The 17,538-nt window shown below is 30.9% G+C and overlaps 3 non-coding genes across 3 annotated transcripts; all 3 read right to left on the bottom strand.

The window, feature by feature from the left end:
- Positions 1 to 6,973: 6,973 nt before the first annotated feature.
- Positions 6,974 to 7,047, bottom strand: TRNAV-UAC (transfer RNA valine (anticodon UAC)). Its single transcript has one exon. It is a non-coding gene; the product is annotated as a tRNA-Val (tRNA).
- A 5,601-nt stretch (positions 7,048 to 12,648) lies between these two features.
- On the bottom strand, positions 12,649 to 12,721 carry TRNAV-CAC (transfer RNA valine (anticodon CAC)). The gene has a single exon. It is a non-coding gene; the product is annotated as a tRNA-Val (tRNA).
- Positions 12,722 to 15,784: 3,063 nt separating this feature from the next.
- TRNAV-UAC (transfer RNA valine (anticodon UAC)) lies at positions 15,785 to 15,857 on the bottom strand. The gene has a single exon. It is a non-coding gene; the product is annotated as a tRNA-Val (tRNA).
- Between the last annotated feature and the right edge of the window lie 1,681 nt (positions 15,858 to 17,538).

Raw genomic sequence — 17,538 nt, 5'->3', positions numbered from 1 at the left:
ATTTACAAACATTCATCCTTCTCCGAGATTTGAGCCCGGCCCTTCGGCACGGCAGTCAGTGACGGTTAGGCTATACCGGTTGGGCGGCATGCTTGAATAGTGGGAAAAGAAAGGAGAACATAGAGCTAAAGTTTTTCATAACAGATGGGAACAAATGCCTTAGCATAAAAATCCCGGAAATTAAGAAATAACATCTGATTAAAATGAAATTAAAGCAGAAAGAAAAGAAGAAAAAGAAATGTTGCCAGAACCACTGAATATTTAATACACGTAAACCTCCTCCAGAACATGCGCACTTCTAAGCCCGAATTTTGAATTTCGAATTTGTTTTGATTTATTTCAGATTTTGCACGTATTTAACGAATTTTTGTTAGATAAACTGAGCGATTCGAAAGCGAGAAGGGACAACATCTCGCGCGCTTGAGATAAAAATGTTTCGCGCGAGGCTGTTGCCATTCGGCAAAATGCAAGATATTTATTCAAGGCCTCCTAGTATTTTACCTTTCTATTTTAATAAACAATTCAACTATTTAAAAGCAATATGTTGCCCCTGCCTCAAATAGAATACTCTTATATTCACGCACCAACGCGTTGCCATTCAGTAAAGAGTACAATATTTAACTTTCAAATTTAATCTTTCTGTTGCTGAGCTGCAAACGAACTGGCTAAAAATAAATAAACGCAGTTCTTAAAGTAATAAATAAATAAGTAAAGAGTGCAAATATTTTTTCTATTTTAATCTGACCGATTTAAATAAATTTTGAAATGTCTAATTAAAAATATTGAATATTTTTATAAAATAACATTAGTTGGATTCATTAAAAATATACTTTTTATTTTATATTAATATTATTTATATTCATAAATATTATCTATATTATTATAACTGCTTTAGACAGCTGACCGCTCCAGCACCTAGTTTTTAAAGAAATAATATTGCGAATGCTAAAAAAAAGTACTACAACCCCTAGCATTCTATTGAGAATTCTAAAGATATGGTGTTTTTTTAAAAGTTTTCTTACTTTGATTTTGAATTTTATGAGGCGTAAGTGAGAAGAAAGCGATGATTAGTAATAAAACTAAAAAGACAAAAAAATCGAGATAGCAGGAGTGAGTCTAACAGTATAGCTTGGTAACCTGCGATGCGGAGCGAGAGCATATGAAATTATAAACGCATCCTCTAGCGTGATGTCAAAATCTGAAACCATAAAAATTTCCTTTTTTTTTTTTTTTTTTTTTTTTTTTGTTTGTTTGTTTGCTTTATGTGCCCTTCGATTAAACGTGATTGTTAATTAAACGTGACGGTTTTCTCCAGAGTTATATCATTAAAGCGGTAGTTGACTAAATCTAATTTAATTGTTGAAGATAAGATTAAAATGTTTTTAATTTATTAACAAGTTATTATTACGTTCTTTTATTTAAATAATATAAAAAATCGGTAGGATAGAATGCAGATTGTTTTCAAAAGGTGTTACGTCAGCAGACAGTCGAATTCAGGTCAGCTTTTTTAAAGACACCTTTTTTTAATTTTTAATTATCATATTAATCTAATCCTTCCTTATGCTGAGCGTCGTTCATCAAAATAAAGAGACCACATCGAGGTCAATGACCGTGTTGCATTCTTCACGCTCAAGAATGAAGCACTAATAGCGCGTGTCTTCTAAACATTTATTTTGTAAATTCTAAAAAAATAGAATGAAATAAATAAATAAAAATAAAAATCGGAAAGGTTTCAGATTTTAAATTACGTCCAAAGGTGTTTTTTTTTAACATTTTGTCTGTTACCTTTATTTATTAAATATCACGTTCTTCTCACTTAAACTATAAAATTCAGTTCAAGACCAAAATAGTTTTAAATTGAGAATATCTTTAGAATTTCCGATGCAGAGTCTCCCGCGCTGTAGATAAAAATGTTTTTTCTGTACAACGTTGCCATTGCTCACTTTGAAATCCTTCAGTTTGTTAATAAAAAATTTGTTAAAGTTTTACAAAATATGAAATCGATAATGAAACAAATTCCAAATTTCAAATTTGGGCTTCCACATGCCCATATTCGCACTAGGATTACGTCATTCAAAATTCGATGGCTCTATGTACCGTTGTTTTATCACAATGTGAGAAATATTTTATAATGCAGATTTATGCAGATGTTTCATTGCAGACGTTTATGCAGATTTTTCATTATTTAATTTTTTCAAATATAATGCAGGACTCGAACATTTGTTGGAAACAGTTTGAAAAGTGAAACGGACATTTATAGTGAACCAACGCAAAATCGCAAAACGAAAACAATAGTCCTTCAGGGACAAAGCCCCTTTGGACTAAAAAAAATTGTATTTTTCAGTTTTGTTTTCCAAATAGTAGTTGCTAAATATTAGCAAAATGACTTTATTCTTCATTCACATACGCTATCGATCATCATTAGAGCCTGCTTATTTTGGAAAAGATTATTCAAAATGTTCATGAAAAAAAAAAAAAAAAAAAAAAAAAAGCACTTTATCAAAGAGTTTTGAAAAGTAATCAGATAAGTATTTGGACACTTTCAGGAAACAGTTTACATCAATAAAAACCTGGAAATATCGAGACATTCAATATTTATTTGGATATTTTTTAGCTGAAATGTCACATTTCATACGCTTTGTCATGGCTTCAACAAATATTTTCGTCTAAGAATGTTCTATTTCTTCCATTCCTACGTAAGAATTGCTTTTAGCAGAAGTTTCAAAGGAATGTCATATTTCTTAGTCTTTTTTCAATCGACTTCTTGCATATTCGATAGGATTTTAAGTTCGGAGAATATTAAGGAATTTTATATTCCTCACAGCTTTCATAGGAGACACATATACTATAGTATTTTGACGCATCAGTAAAAATAATATTGTTCCAGTACGATAAATCTTTGCTCTTGGATTTTGTGAACGCAAAGCACATTTTCTTTACTTTCTTGTGGACAAAGAATTTTCGTCTTGCTGTTCGCCCATTGTATCCATGTGCCCCAATGATTCTGTTGACAGTTTCAGGTTCAACTTTAATTGTACAGCCTTCTTCTAAATCTTCTTAAAGTTTTACACTAATTTTGGAGTCTTGTTTGATTTACGCAGGTTAAATCTCCGATTCCTTGGTATTAGCTTCAAACGTGCTCCAGATTGCAGCAATTCCAACCAATTTCCATTGTTTTATAACATCAAAGGTAGCTTTCTTTTTAATACTTTTATTGATTTTGAAAACGGTGAAATTAATTATTATTTTCAACAGAGCTTAGCTTTATCTTGTAGTGTATCGCCATATTCACTAGAGATATATAGCTGTCAAGAACGATTTCGACAAAGAATTTAAAAAAACAAAGCAAAAGTTTTGGAATAAAATTTTTTGTCAGCAGCTTATTATTTAAAATAAAAAATGTCGCCTGTCACTTTAAAATTCATTCTTCTTTCAAAATGAAGAAGCTGTGGATTGAAAAAAGATGTATTTTTGCGCTTTTCGGAGCGAAATATTCCTATCCCATGATTTAAAAACGTTGTGAAATGCATGGTATTAAAATTTTTTAGAGCAAAATAATCAATATTATTAATCGAAAAGGGATAAACCGACAATCATTACATCTAGATGGAAAGAAGACTCTAAACGACTGCCTGAAAAAGGTATATAACTGATTCCAATGTTCCTGAACTTAAGTCACTGGTAATAAGAGAAAATTCGCTGATGCAGAAACCAGTTTCAGTCTTTAAGTACATCTGCGGCAACAACAAAGAAAATAATGAACCAAGATTTACAATTTATAAAAGCTAAAAAACATAACGTTAACTAGATTTTACCGAGGCATGTGGCTCAACGTAGAGCAAATCGTAGAAACTTGTATGAAGAAACTATTTAGCAGAAGGTAAAAAAAAACCCTGGATGAAGAATGGATTTACCTAAATGTCTGCAACATAAAAAGGTCTATTCATTGTCGAAAACGAAGAGATAAAAATGTACAAATCTATTTCTGTTCATGCAAAGAAAGTTTCTGCAAGGAGTTTACGACTGTCGCAAGACTCTCTTACATTGGAAAATTAAAAATAGGAAGAATGAGAAAAAATTTTAAAATCAGCTCAAAGTACTATCAAAAGAAATTTTTAAGTCCGATATTTACTGAAGGAATACCATTTCTTCTAATGATCCTAATGATTGTCCTAATGATTTTCAAAGCGTGAAACATCATTAAGACAAAGAAACAAGTCATACTTTCGAAAAGTACCACTGCATTCCTTGAAAAAAGGAAGACTGATATAGATATTGCATATCTACCTTTTAAACATTTCTTGCGAAGTCCCCTGACGTTTCACTAATGGACAATAGGCCTCTGGAAAAGAGCGCTTTCTAGGTGCAAACCCATCACGCTGGATGGACTCTGGAAAGCAGAGGAAGACGAATGGAACTCAGTATTCCTGGAGATTTTACAAAAAGCAGTTCTATCATGGAAATCACGATTGAGATTTACAGTTCAGAAAATAGGCTATCTGATCGAACATTTAAAAAAATAAAATTTACATTTTAAACATTCCTTAAACGGCCTCGATATTGTTCTAAAAATGTGTAAACACCCTCTATATTTTGCGAAATAACTAATGATTTTCAAATGCAGATGATAATTCTTGTATTGTAGTTTCATTTAAAATAAAAAAAAAAAAAAATTGTGACATGAAACATCATTATGGTAAACATACCAGCAAAACTTTTGAATGTCCGAATTACGTAAATTACTGATAAGCACTTTTTGAATAAATTATTTGAGTATAAGGAACAAGTGGATGGAATTTATTTTACAACAAATAATGCTTAAAACTGACAAAAAGTTATATGTTAGGGAAAAAACTGAAGTCATCGTTTCAGTATTTAATGCAAGATCTGTGCAAAACGATTTCAAAAATACATTTTCCGAATTAATTTTTTCTAAAAACTTTTTAACATTCTCATGGAAAAAAAATTTAAACGTAAAATAAATTATACAAAATGCAATAATAATTTTTTTTTTAAAATTAAGTAGTACAAGCGAACATAAAATAAATAAATGTTTTTAGGCATGAAAATTAAATTTTTTAAGGAAAAGAAATATGAATGAATCCTAAATAGTAAAGAGAATTTAAAGGATATTAAAATGTTTTTATAGAAAAATTAAATATCTTAATTACTTTTACTGCTTAAGCGCAAATTAACCTTTTGGAATTTCACATAAAATATTCTCTTGCTTTTTATATACATACTTAATTTTAAAAAACAGAAAAACAGACAGAAAAGTTTTAATAAGTGGGCATTTTTATTTTTAATTTAATGACCAAAGTGAATTACACATATGCAAGAATTAAAACATCAAAATGAAATATAATTATATATTTGTTTTGGTCATTTGGAATCATTATGCAAGCCGAACGCCTTTGCGGTCTAATTATTTGCTAATTTTATAATTTGGTTCACTTTGTATAATAATAGACTGCTGCCCCACTAGAAAATATAAAACGAGAAACTAATTTATGAAATATTATTCATGAACTCATTAGCTGCAGAGTTCCAGTAATGAATCTAAAATCATTTACAGTAACGAAGCAATTTTGACACATTTTATTGTTCTTTATTTTCCATTTCATTCATATCAAGAGTCATGACGTATGTATCAGTTAATCTTGACATTTTATTTTAATTAGTGCATTATTATTATTATTATTATTATTATTTTCTAATTCTTTCCCACATTTCTACTCTCTATTAGAATTGCGTTAGAACATGAAATGAACTGTGCTTAAATGAAAGATGAAAATCGAAGTTTAATTTTTGACTCCTTACGCGACACAAATGTACCACTAAGATTTTTCAAATTCCTACTGGAAGAAAATTCCTGGAAATTCATTGCAAGGTATCCCAGCTATAAATCAAAGCTTGTCTTAGTTCTCTAGAAGGCATCTTTGATATAACTCAAAACTGCTGCTTTCCCGCCATAAACCGTAATATTTCAAAAACTTCGTGTTTGCTCGCCAGATTTAGATTTTTTGGCAAGTATTTCACTTTTTTTTTTTTACTTCCTTGTACGAAGTAAAGTAAGTACTGTAATGACGAAAAATTTCGTGTATTATATTTCAACGTAAATATCCATTTTGACCATTCTCGTATCCATCTGAATAATATTTTTGTGTGATTACTGTATCTACAGACAGAATGAAGGTCTCTTTTTTTTTACCAAAACGGATTAAAAAAATGGATTTAAAATGAATTCAGATGATATTTTTTTTTCTTGGCATCTGTATGTACGTACATATGTATGTATCTCGCATAACTCAAAAACGAGAAGTGTCAGAGCGTTGAAATTTTGTATATGGGACTGCTATAACATGTAGTTGTGCATCTCCCTTTTCGGTTGCGATCGGCCGCACCAAAAGGATATAAATATATTGTACTCGGCTCGATGAGCTCAGTTTTTTTTTTCTTATATGTCGGTAAATTGTGTATTTTTTTGTTTTAAAAGTGATTGAATTATGTTGTTAGTTACATTATTATTATTATTATATTGAATTATAGTATTCTTTTTTTTTTTTTTTTTTTTTTGCACGGGGAAGTAAAAAAAAAATTAATTAATTATTATAATTATTAAACCGACGTAAAATGCTGGTAGCTTTCCTATTGCAAAATGCGTTTGAAAAAGCTAAATAAATAAAAAAAACTGAGGCTAAACGATTTGTATTAATTAGTAACATCTTCCTAGAAGGATTTTCATCATTCAGCTCTGATTCTCCATTATAAAGTAAAAAATTCAATTAATTATTACAATTATTAAACCGACGTAAAATGCCGGCAGCTTTCCTATTGCAAAATGCGTTTAAAAAAGCTAAATAAATAAAAAAAAACTGAGGCTAAACAATTTGTATTAATTAGTAACATCTTCCTAGAAGGATTTTCATCATTCGGCTCTGATTCTCCATTATAACGTAAAAATATTTTCATTTGGTTCCGCCCGGGATCGAACCGGGGGACCTTCTGCGCGTAAAGCAGACGTGATAACCACTACACCACGGAACCACGCAAGCTGAATGTATGAAAACCTTTAAAAAGAAAATCGAGCCTCTTGCTTTTCATTACAAACTTTTATTTCACTTTGCTTCATGGTGTTTCATTCAATTCTGAGTGGAATTTTGTTATTGATTTTTAACCTACTTCCTGATAAGCTATCGGGTTCAAATTTTGTGCACACACTGTTCGCAATGTTTTTTTTTTTTTTTTTTTTTTTTCAAAATTCGATTTGTATTTCTTTTAACTTAATGTTTAATCGAGTTTTCGCACATATCTTCGTTTAACGAAAAATATCAGAATTTTACTGTTTTGCCATCAAATAGAGCGGAAATATGTTTTTTTAATAAATATTGTACGGAAATTTTAACTTAATTTCCGTATGTTTCGCTCGATTTTTTAGACTGTTTGACGTTTATGATTTAAAAAATTAGCATTTAAAAATGCATCGGATATAAAATTTTTGTAATTTTCACAAATTGTACAACAAACTTTTCATCTTTTTTAAAAACAAGAGTGATGAAAAAATATTAATTGAGCAGTTTTCTATATTTTTTTTAAATGTGTTGAGATAGAAAGTATGCGGAGAAAAAAGCGTTTCTAGTGGAAAAACTCTTCTGAGTTTGCCAGCTTGGCGCACTTAATGATGAATTGTCGATATTTTTTTTTCATAAGTTTTTTTTTTATCATTTTTTTTTATTGATAACACTTAACTGAAACTAAAAAATAGAAAAAAAAAAAAAAAAAAAAAAAGAGGTTTTTATACAGTAAGCTGTTATGTAAAATAAATATGATAATTAATGCATAAAAGGGAAAAAAATAATTTTCATATACTTTGAATCTATTTACACCATTCATCTACATTTTTATAAAGCGAACAATAAAAGTGTGGACGCCTACGATAAATTAAAAAAGATAATGGCTTTTACTTTTGACAATACAATTAAATTAATAGGAAAATTTTAAAAGAAAATGACTTCCGCATTTTGTCATTGCAATTAAATAAATACAGGCACCTCACGCTTCAATTATTCGCAATATAAATCGGTAGGTGAATTATGTAACTTATTTGCTTAATTATTCGCTTAGTTGATTATTTGCATAATTTATTAATTATTGCATAGTTAATTATTTTATTGCATAATTATTTGTTTAGCTGTAAAATTAAGGAATCTGATTCGCATTTGCATCCTAAACAAAGAATTACGCTCTCTGTTAATTTTTATATCTAAAAATGAAATGCCATGAAATTGACATTTATTAATAATATTGATAGACTTTTACTTCCTTGTACGAAGTAAAAGAAGTATTAAAAACCTCGAAATATTTTCATATCATATTTCAACGAAAATATCCATTTTGACTCCTCTCAAATCCGTCTTAACGATGAAATTACGCGACATCTGAATGTACGGGCACAATAAAGATGTCTTTTTCCCAAAACGGATTAAAAAATGGATTGAGAAGAGATTTTTTCGTGACGTCTGTACGTACGTTTGTACGTATCTACGTATCGCCATAACTCAAAAACGAGAAGCTTCAAAGCGTTGAAATTTTATATATGGAACTACTATAACATGCAGTTGTGCACCTCCCTTTTTGTTTGCAATCGGCCGCACCAAAAGTATATAAATATGCATACCCACTCTGTTACTTGGCTTGGTGAACTCCATTTTTTTAAATTCTTATATGTTGCTAAATTGCGCACTTTTTTGTTTTAAAAGTGATTGAATTATGCCGTTCTTCTGATCCGGTTTAGGCTTTTATGCCTTTAGTTAATCTGCATGCAATAATTGTCAAATTAACAACAAGTTTAAGTGGTGCTAAGCCTAACGAGGCCCCCATTTTTTTACATTTGAAATATTTAATAGAATAGTGAATTAAGACAGTTTCTACAGCTTCAGTGTCTTTTTGCCTAGTGAGATCAAAGAAACTTTTAATTTTGTGCACCTAAAAAACTGAAAACTACCCTTTTGGATAACCGTTAAAATCTAAACCCTTTAAGATTTTTTTTTTTCTTTACACTATTTTTATCTGTAAAACATCAAAGATTAATTTTTGAAATCCGAAACAAATACTAGAGTTAACCTTAAAGATTAAAAGTGACTTAACGAAAAACGAGATATAAAAACGAAAAAAAAAAAAAAAGTGTCATAAGGTATATATTTTTTGTAAGCCAGTGACGAAAGGAAGAGAAAGCAGTAAAAGGAAGGGAGAAATTTCAAAGCACAGCTAATGCGTTATCCTATTCCCACCCCCAGAAATGACGTCTATGGGTTTTCCTACTTTTTGATACCATTCCTTTCTCTCCTACTATCAGAAAAAATTATTTACATGAAAGAAATGGCGCAAAGTTCTCACATGCGTCTTTCCAACTGTTTTCTTCAACATAAAAATAAATTTTAACTTCTCCGTTTTTCGGGATGTTCAAATACAGTGAACTTTCTCGTCGAAAACATCTGCCTAAGGAAACCACTACTCAAAGAGTGATCACCAACGCAAGGATTTTGATGACATATGCGCTTTTTTACACTTTTCGTGTAGTTTCCTCTTTTAAAGATTTTAGAGCCTTTTGGAGGCTTTACAGGGCATCTCAGAGCATTTTGAAGCATATTCTAATAATTAATCTGAAAAATAAAGGTTGGCCTTTAAAAAAAATGTTATAAAAAGAAATAAAATCTAAAAGGATTCAGATTTTAACGTCGCACTAGAAGATTTGTTAAGGTTTTGTATGCTTTCGCTGAGCTTCGCGAGCTACAAGTTTGCTCTTGGACTCACTCCTGCTAACATTTTTTTTTTTTTTTTAATATCATTAGCTTTATTATTTAGCATCGCTTTGTTGGCACTTTCAGCAATTCAAGTCAACAGCGAAACAACAAAATCTTTAACAACAATGTAACAGCTTACGTTTAAAATTCCCGATGCACTGTTAAGTGTTGCCATTATTTTTTCAAGTTTTTCTCTATTCGTTATATCAATGTTCAATTTTCTTCGTATGACGAGTTGCTCAACTTTTTCTCTCTTTTTATTGTTACCATTTTGTGCGTTGAACATTATTTATTAAACATGACGTTCTTCATCTCTATATATAATTAAAGAAAGAGTATGTGTGTCTTTCGTTCGTGTTGCGCGTAAACTAATAGACTCAAGGCTACGAAATTTGGTTTATAAGTGTATCTAGACAAGAGCCAGTGCACCTCGAAGCGATTTTTTCAAAATTCGAATCAGATTTTTTTTTTTTTTTTTTTTTAAATTTTATCTTTCCGATTTTATCGCTTCATTTTGAATAGTTTCATTCTTTTAGAATTGTGGTTTTGACAACAGTTTTTCTTATTCATTTGTATACTGGACTGCTGACTGTTGAAAATCAGCACTGTTGCCACTTGGAAAAATGAGGGCGGTAATTCTGTGCAATTTTTAAATTTAAAGTTTCTCTTGGATACTGAACGTTTTAGAGAAGGCAACGGGAAGTTGGTTAATTTATTTATTAGGATAATTAATATTTGTATTAAGGGATATTGCTTATTTCATTGTAATTTTGTTATATGTAATACTTTTTATATGAAGTTGTTTTGCAGAGTAAAATTCTGCACAGTTTTTAAATTTAATGTTTGGTATTCCCTTCAGGCATTTTCCCGGTACATTTAAAAGCCAGACTAAGGATGGCAGCGTCGTTATTGCCAGTATTTAATAAATAATCACATTCACCGCATAAAAATTCAATAGCAAAATCACAAAATATTTAAAAAACAGCATACCTTTAGAATTTCCGACAGAGTTTTACGTGTTGCCATGCATTTTTTTTTAAATACTTGCTACATTATTTTTTCAAAAACTAGCCGCTTGAGCGGCAATCTCCTAAAGTGAGTTATCACAAAAAAGAAAAGGCATGTAATGATTTTAATGAGACCAGCTAGTGTCATTTCATAAAAATATTTAATATTTCTAATCCAACATCTCATAATTTTAATGCATTTTTGCTTAATTATAGTAAAAAGCAGAAAAATTATAATTAAGAACTGTGTTTTCATTTTTAGTTCCTTGGTTTATTACTCAACATTCGGGATTAAATTTGAAAGTTAAATATCTTACGTTTTACTAAATGGCAACTAATGCGTGAAAGATGAAAGTATTTTATTGCAGGTAATCGTACCACACTGCCTTTAAACAGCGGAGTTTGTTTATTAAATTTGAAAGATAAATATATTACATTTTGCCGGATGGTAACAGTCTGGCACACAGGAGATAAAAGTGTTTTACAATTTCTAACAGTTTTACTACTGCTCGCTTTCAAATCGCTGAGTTTGGGAATCAAAAATTCATTAAATTTGTACAAAATATGAAATAAATAAAAAATAAATTCAAAATTCGGTCTTCCATACGCATATGTTTGGTGGAGGACTACGTGTATTCAAAACCTGGTGGCTTTAGGTGCCATCGTTCTTCTACAAAGCGAGGAACATAAGTACATATATACATACGTATAGTTCATTAAGAAATTTCTCTAAAAATAATACGTGGCTGTAACATTGGGCGTTTAAATACGTAAAAAAGTCTATTCATGAGACCGAAAACAACTGTCATCTTCATGTTTGGTACCGGAATCAGTCGAGCGTATGGATGAATGGAGCAATATTTAATGATCGGTTTTATCAGCAGTTCGTTCCATCAGTGGAAAAGTTTCTAAAATCACAAAATCTGCCAAATGAAGGCGATTCTCATTCTAGGCAATGCCTCATACCATCCTGATGCAGAACAGTTACGAGATGAAGATCCATTTTTCTCGGTAAGTTTCTTAACAAAATTTAACATTAAGGCAGAATTTGTGTCGTAGAATTGAAATATGGGGGAAAAAAAACGGGTATGTCATTTCAGAAAAAGTCCGATTTTGTGACAAAACATCTATGGTAGAACAATGCTGTATATAAATCTAATATGTATCCTAAGTCGCGCTTTCGAGACATGAAAAATGCAAGTTAAATTTCGTTCATCGGCCCAGTAGAACGGGAGATATAGAACTGTCTTCTTTTGTGAGTGCAAGGGGTTCATCAAACAGTTAACCAAGTAAAATTATTTTAAATTCAATCTTGTTGCTTTGGTACCACAAAATTTTTAAATTGTTAAAAGTGTACAGTAATGAGAAAACTGTTGAGAATCATTACTTTAAATTGAAAGGAAGAGGAATTACATTTCGTGAGAGACTGGTACGGATCGCTCTTTGTTCTAGGAACAAAAACATTCTTATACAACGTTAAAAGGTATGTCGAAGGAAAGAAAAGTAGGCATCTTAAACAAAAATATTATTTATTATAATAATTAGCATAACTACGAATTAGTATTCATTTCATTATCCATTTATATCGGTATTTAAATCCACAGAGTGAAGCAAAATAAATAACTTAATAGAAAAAATGTAACTAATTACTATAACAATGAACATTATTTAAGATTCCAATTACCCTTTCAATTTTTGGGTACATATATAAAAGCAGATAATTTTAGATCGAATTGCTTAACATTAGTAAATTAGATATTCATAGGAATTATATAAACAAACAAAACTACACATACAATAACACAGTAAACGCGTCAACAGCGAAATGAATTTAACCTTGGCTCCGCCCGGGATAGAACCGGAGACCTTCTGCGTGTGAAGCAGACGTGATAACCACTACACCACGGAACCACACATAAGGACCTTCTGAAAAGCATTAAAACAGATGTACGTTTTTTATTCCTTTATTTTTATTTAATTTTTAAATTCTCCTGACTTTTGCGATGATATTTTTAGTGATTCATGAAGCAAATGACTTTATCTGAAATTAAAAATTTAATAAGTGTTACAGTTCTAAAAATGAATAAAGATTCTATAACACACAGGAATGCGGCTCTTATTTCAATTAGAGTAATTTATGTTCTTCTTTAAAACATCAAGGATGTTGAAAAAGCTATTACTTTTTTGATACTCATATTTTAAGAAGCGTGATCGAAGAAATTTACCAAATCACCGCAGCTTATTAATGTAGTGGCTTCAATGCAGAGCAAAATTTCTACAGCTTTTTCCGCGAATTTTAGATTATTTGCGATTTTGTGGTTTTTTTCGAGGAATGTCGCATATATCTGTGAATTTCAGATTTTCCCAGTTATATTTTCAATTTTTATTTAACTCGTTAGATTACTTTTCGTACTCAAATAACCTTAATAATTCTGACGAAAAATCGAAATCATAACTTATTGATGTCATCATTATGTGTAATTATGATACCATTTGTAGACTTTTAGACTATTCGAAAAAGTCGATTTTCAAAGTTACATAAATTACTTTTAAGTCTGAAGAAGAGTTCCAAATATAGAAGATTTTTTTTTTCCTTAAATGAAAAAAAAGAAAAAAGAAAAAATAGCCATTTAAGGAAGAAAATAGAAAATTTTTGTATACAGGATATACACAGGTTCAATAATTTATTATTTTGACAGTTTTTTTTTCTTTTTTTTTTTTTTTTTTTCTTTTCTTTTCTTTTTTTTTTTTCGTGTTCCGCCCGTAGGCACTACACGGAAGGGGAGGGATACCCCGTAGAGGTATTTTTAAGGGAAACTGGTTCGCATCCAAGTTACAAATGGGGCAAAACATGAAAACACCCATGCAACCGAATCCCGGACCGAACTTCCAGTTTTCAGCGGCTTTTACCGCTCGGCCGCTGGATGGGTGCTTCTGACAGTATTGTGAACCATCTTCGAAGCGGCCACTTCCGTAAGAAACCATCGACGAAAGTGGCTGCAATTTCTGAGAATTTAAATAAACATCAGAATTGAATGCCACCTCTATAAGACGACCACCATTTCAGATTTGATGATTTCTGTTCTGAAAAAGCTGTTCTCGTATAAATGTATTCTCAAACTAAGAGATTATTCTCAGTGCAAAAATGCGTAACTGATCTATTTTTGACAAGTTGACTTTTTGAGTAAAAGTTAATAAAATCTGTAACTTCAAAATCTTTGATTAAGATGTCTATAATAGTGTAAATTAATTAGTTCTGTATAGACTTTCTGGTGCGTTATTCATGTTCTTTTATGTCACTTATGTCTTAACATTTGATTCCTTCGACATACAAATAATAATAATTAAAAAAAAAAAAAAATCAGGATGATTAAATTTAGTGAACTTTCTCGTTGCGTTCATCTCTCTAAGAAAACCACTACTGTAAAGTGTCTTTTATTATTATTTATGTATTAGAAAGTTATTTATCTCTATATTAGAAAATACTACAGAATACTCTTACTCCTCTAAAATGCCCCTCTTCACTGACAGATGGAAAAATCATTTGGTAACCGTGGGTATTCGACTAAAAGAGGGTTCAATGCAATTCCTGATTCTGCTTTCTGATATCACTTCTCACTTTCAGAGATAAGAACAAAGAAACTTCCCGAACTATCACAATCAGTCTAAACTTCGAGTTTCCAGAAGACGTAGCTGATGTTAATGGTATATATTGGGTGATCTTAAAGTCTCGCAAATGTAATTTTCAACAGATTTTCACGACTGAGCATTGTTTCACAATGCATACATTGGATTGCGATGTCGTATTTTAAAGACCCTTTCTTGGTAATTTCTACATTTTATTTTTGACTTCGTCCGTTTTGTCCGAACTCTGACGAATTCGGTTGCCTCTTCATTTCTTCAAGGGAAAGCTTTCAGTTTCTCAAAAATCAGGTTATCAAGAAGTGAAGCACTGTCTTGCGAGGTTCACGAACATCTGGCAAGATCTTCTTTAAATTCTTCAACAATTTTTCCCTAAGAATAACTACCGAAGGGATGCTCAATCCTAAAATTTCGTTTTGTTTGAGGAAAAGTCTTCGTAGTCTTGCGTTTTGAAACAAAGAAAACATTTTAAAAGCTGATAGCATAAACTGCAACTGAAATTTCAAGTGATGGGGTATTACTTCCCACAGTATAGGGGTTTCATTCGTTGAAGTGTTTTGCTATTTATGTTCACTCTGGAATTTCTGCAGAGTTCGATGTGCTTCGTTTTCAGATCATCCTCTGTAAATTACAGGTAAAAAAAAGAAAAAAAAAAGAAAAAAAAAGAAAGTTGAGTATGAGATAATGAGTGTAGAATAAACAGAAAGTATAATTATGAATGCGTTATCAGAAAAATGATATTAAGCAAAAATAGATTATCTCCAATTGCCAAAAAAATAATGATAATATTCAAAAAAGTTAGATAAATGCTGTCGTGTAGCATTTTGAGGAAATTAAGCGAAAGAATTAAACAATTTGGCTTTGATTTGAGCCCAGGATCTTCTAATCTTTGTAACCAATCTGCTGAGCTACCGAAACCGACAATCTGATTCTGTAAACAATTCAGTCTGACTGACGCTGGTTTAAAATAAGAAAAGAAAGAGAAAGCGGGAGGGGAAAAAAAAAGCATATATGCATTTTTTCGGAAAATAACACCATTACACACTTTTAAAGAGAATAAAAATTCATGCGAAAAAATTTATAAAGAACGTTGACAGGGGTAGCAATCGATAGCGTAAATAATAATGATGTTTGATATAATAATTAACATAATTACGCATTATAATTCGTTTCGTTAACTTTCTTTCATTTCAGTTTTGAAATGGAAAGTATAACACTAAATAATTAAGCCCCTTCCCCCTCTCCCACACACACACACACACAAAAAAAAAAGAAGCAATTTACATGGCCAGTTAGCTTTTCATATGCATCAACAACTTAAACAGCCTTCATTGATTCCGCCCGGGATCGAACCGGGGTCCTTCTGCGTGTAAAGCAGACGTGATAACCACTACACCACGGAACCACGCAGATAAGGTATTTTGAGAAGGTATAAGAAGAAGAATCAAGCCTTTGTGGTCATTATTTGTGTGAGTATATCTATTTATATATTTTTTTAAACTTTTCGGGATCTTCTGAATGATATTTTCAGCGAATTAAGAATTAATAGCTTCGCTAGTGAAATATTTGTCCCCCTTTTTTTTAGGTCCAAAGGGGCATTTCGTTTTGCCATTTTGCGTCGATTTACGATGAGCGTTGTTTCACTTTTCAAATTGTTGCCACCAAATATTATCGCCCTGTATTATATTTAAAGAAATTAAATAATGAAGAATCTGCATAAATGTATGTACGTTTCTCGCGCTGTGATAAATATTCGGTACCTAGGGCCATCAAAATTTGAATAACGTAAGCTTCCATACAATATGAGCATGTGGAAGCCCTAATTTGAATTTGAAATTTGTTTTATTATCGATTTCAGATTTTGTAACACTTCAACGAATTTTTGATTAAAAAAGCAAACGATTTCAAACCGAGCAATAGCAACACTGTACGGGAAAATATATATATATATATATATCTCCAGCGCGCGGTACTCTGTATCCGAAATACTGAAGATATGCTCATTTTCAAATTAATTTGCGATATTGCTGTTGAAGATTCAGGTGTTAGAAACAGTTGTCTGCAAGCACCCGGGTTATAAAATCACATCTTGTGTTGAACACGTGCGAACATGGCATAACTTCTCTACCCTAACGTGACAAAGTTCGTTTTTGAGATAAAAATCTCGTTAAATTGCCGTTGAACTGAATTTTATATTTGAGTACGTAGAACATGATATTTTATAAATAAAGGTAACACACAAAACGTTAAAAAAACGCCCTTTAGACGTAATTTAAAATCTGAAACTTTTCAATTTTTATTTTTATTTTTATTTTTTTTTTAGTCCAAAGGGATTTGAATCCCGAAGGACTATTAGTTTCGTTTTGGCATTTTGCGTCGGACTCATAAATGTCGGTTCACTTTTCAAACTGTTGCCACAAAATGTTAGAGTCCTGCATTATATTTGAAGAAATTAAATAATGAAAAATCTGCATAAATGTATGTATATTTCTCGTATTGTGATAAAACAACGGTACATAGAGTCATCGAATTTTGAATAACGTAATCCTCCAACGAATATGAGCATGTGGAAGACCAAATTTGAAATTTGAAATTTGTTTTATGATCGATTTCCTATTTTTTAAAACTTTGACGAATTTTTGATTAACAAACTCAAGGATTTCAAAGCGAGCAATGGCAACGTTGTGCAGAAAAAACATTTTTATCTCCAGCGCGTGAGTCTCTGTATCGGAAATTCTAAAGATATGCTCGTTTTAAAACTATTTTGCGATATAGCTGTTGCACTGGATCTTATGGTTTAAGTGCGAGGAACATGATATTTAATAAAGAAAGGTAACACACAAAATGTTAAAAAACGCCCCTTTGGACGTAATTTAAAATCTGAAACATTTCAGATTTTTTTTTTTTTTAATTTTTATTTTATCGTATGGAAAATGAATGTTGTTATTAACTTTAACTTCTAAACTTTGTTATTACTAAGCTACCGAAGCGGGCAACCAGATTCTACAAACAGTTCAATCTTCGACTGAACTGACAGTGGTTTATAAAAGGGCAAAAGAAAAAAAAAATGGAAGGGAAGGTAAAAA

Source organism: Stegodyphus dumicola, chromosome 1 (assembly GCF_044657685.1).
Source record: "Stegodyphus dumicola isolate Sdum_Otavi_A_Nest chromosome 1, ASM4465768v1".
Taxonomy (NCBI): Eukaryota; Metazoa; Arthropoda; class Arachnida; order Araneae; family Eresidae; genus Stegodyphus; species Stegodyphus dumicola.
The sequence above is the reverse complement of the archived record's forward strand: the minus strand, read 5'-3'. Positions and strand labels throughout refer to the sequence as shown.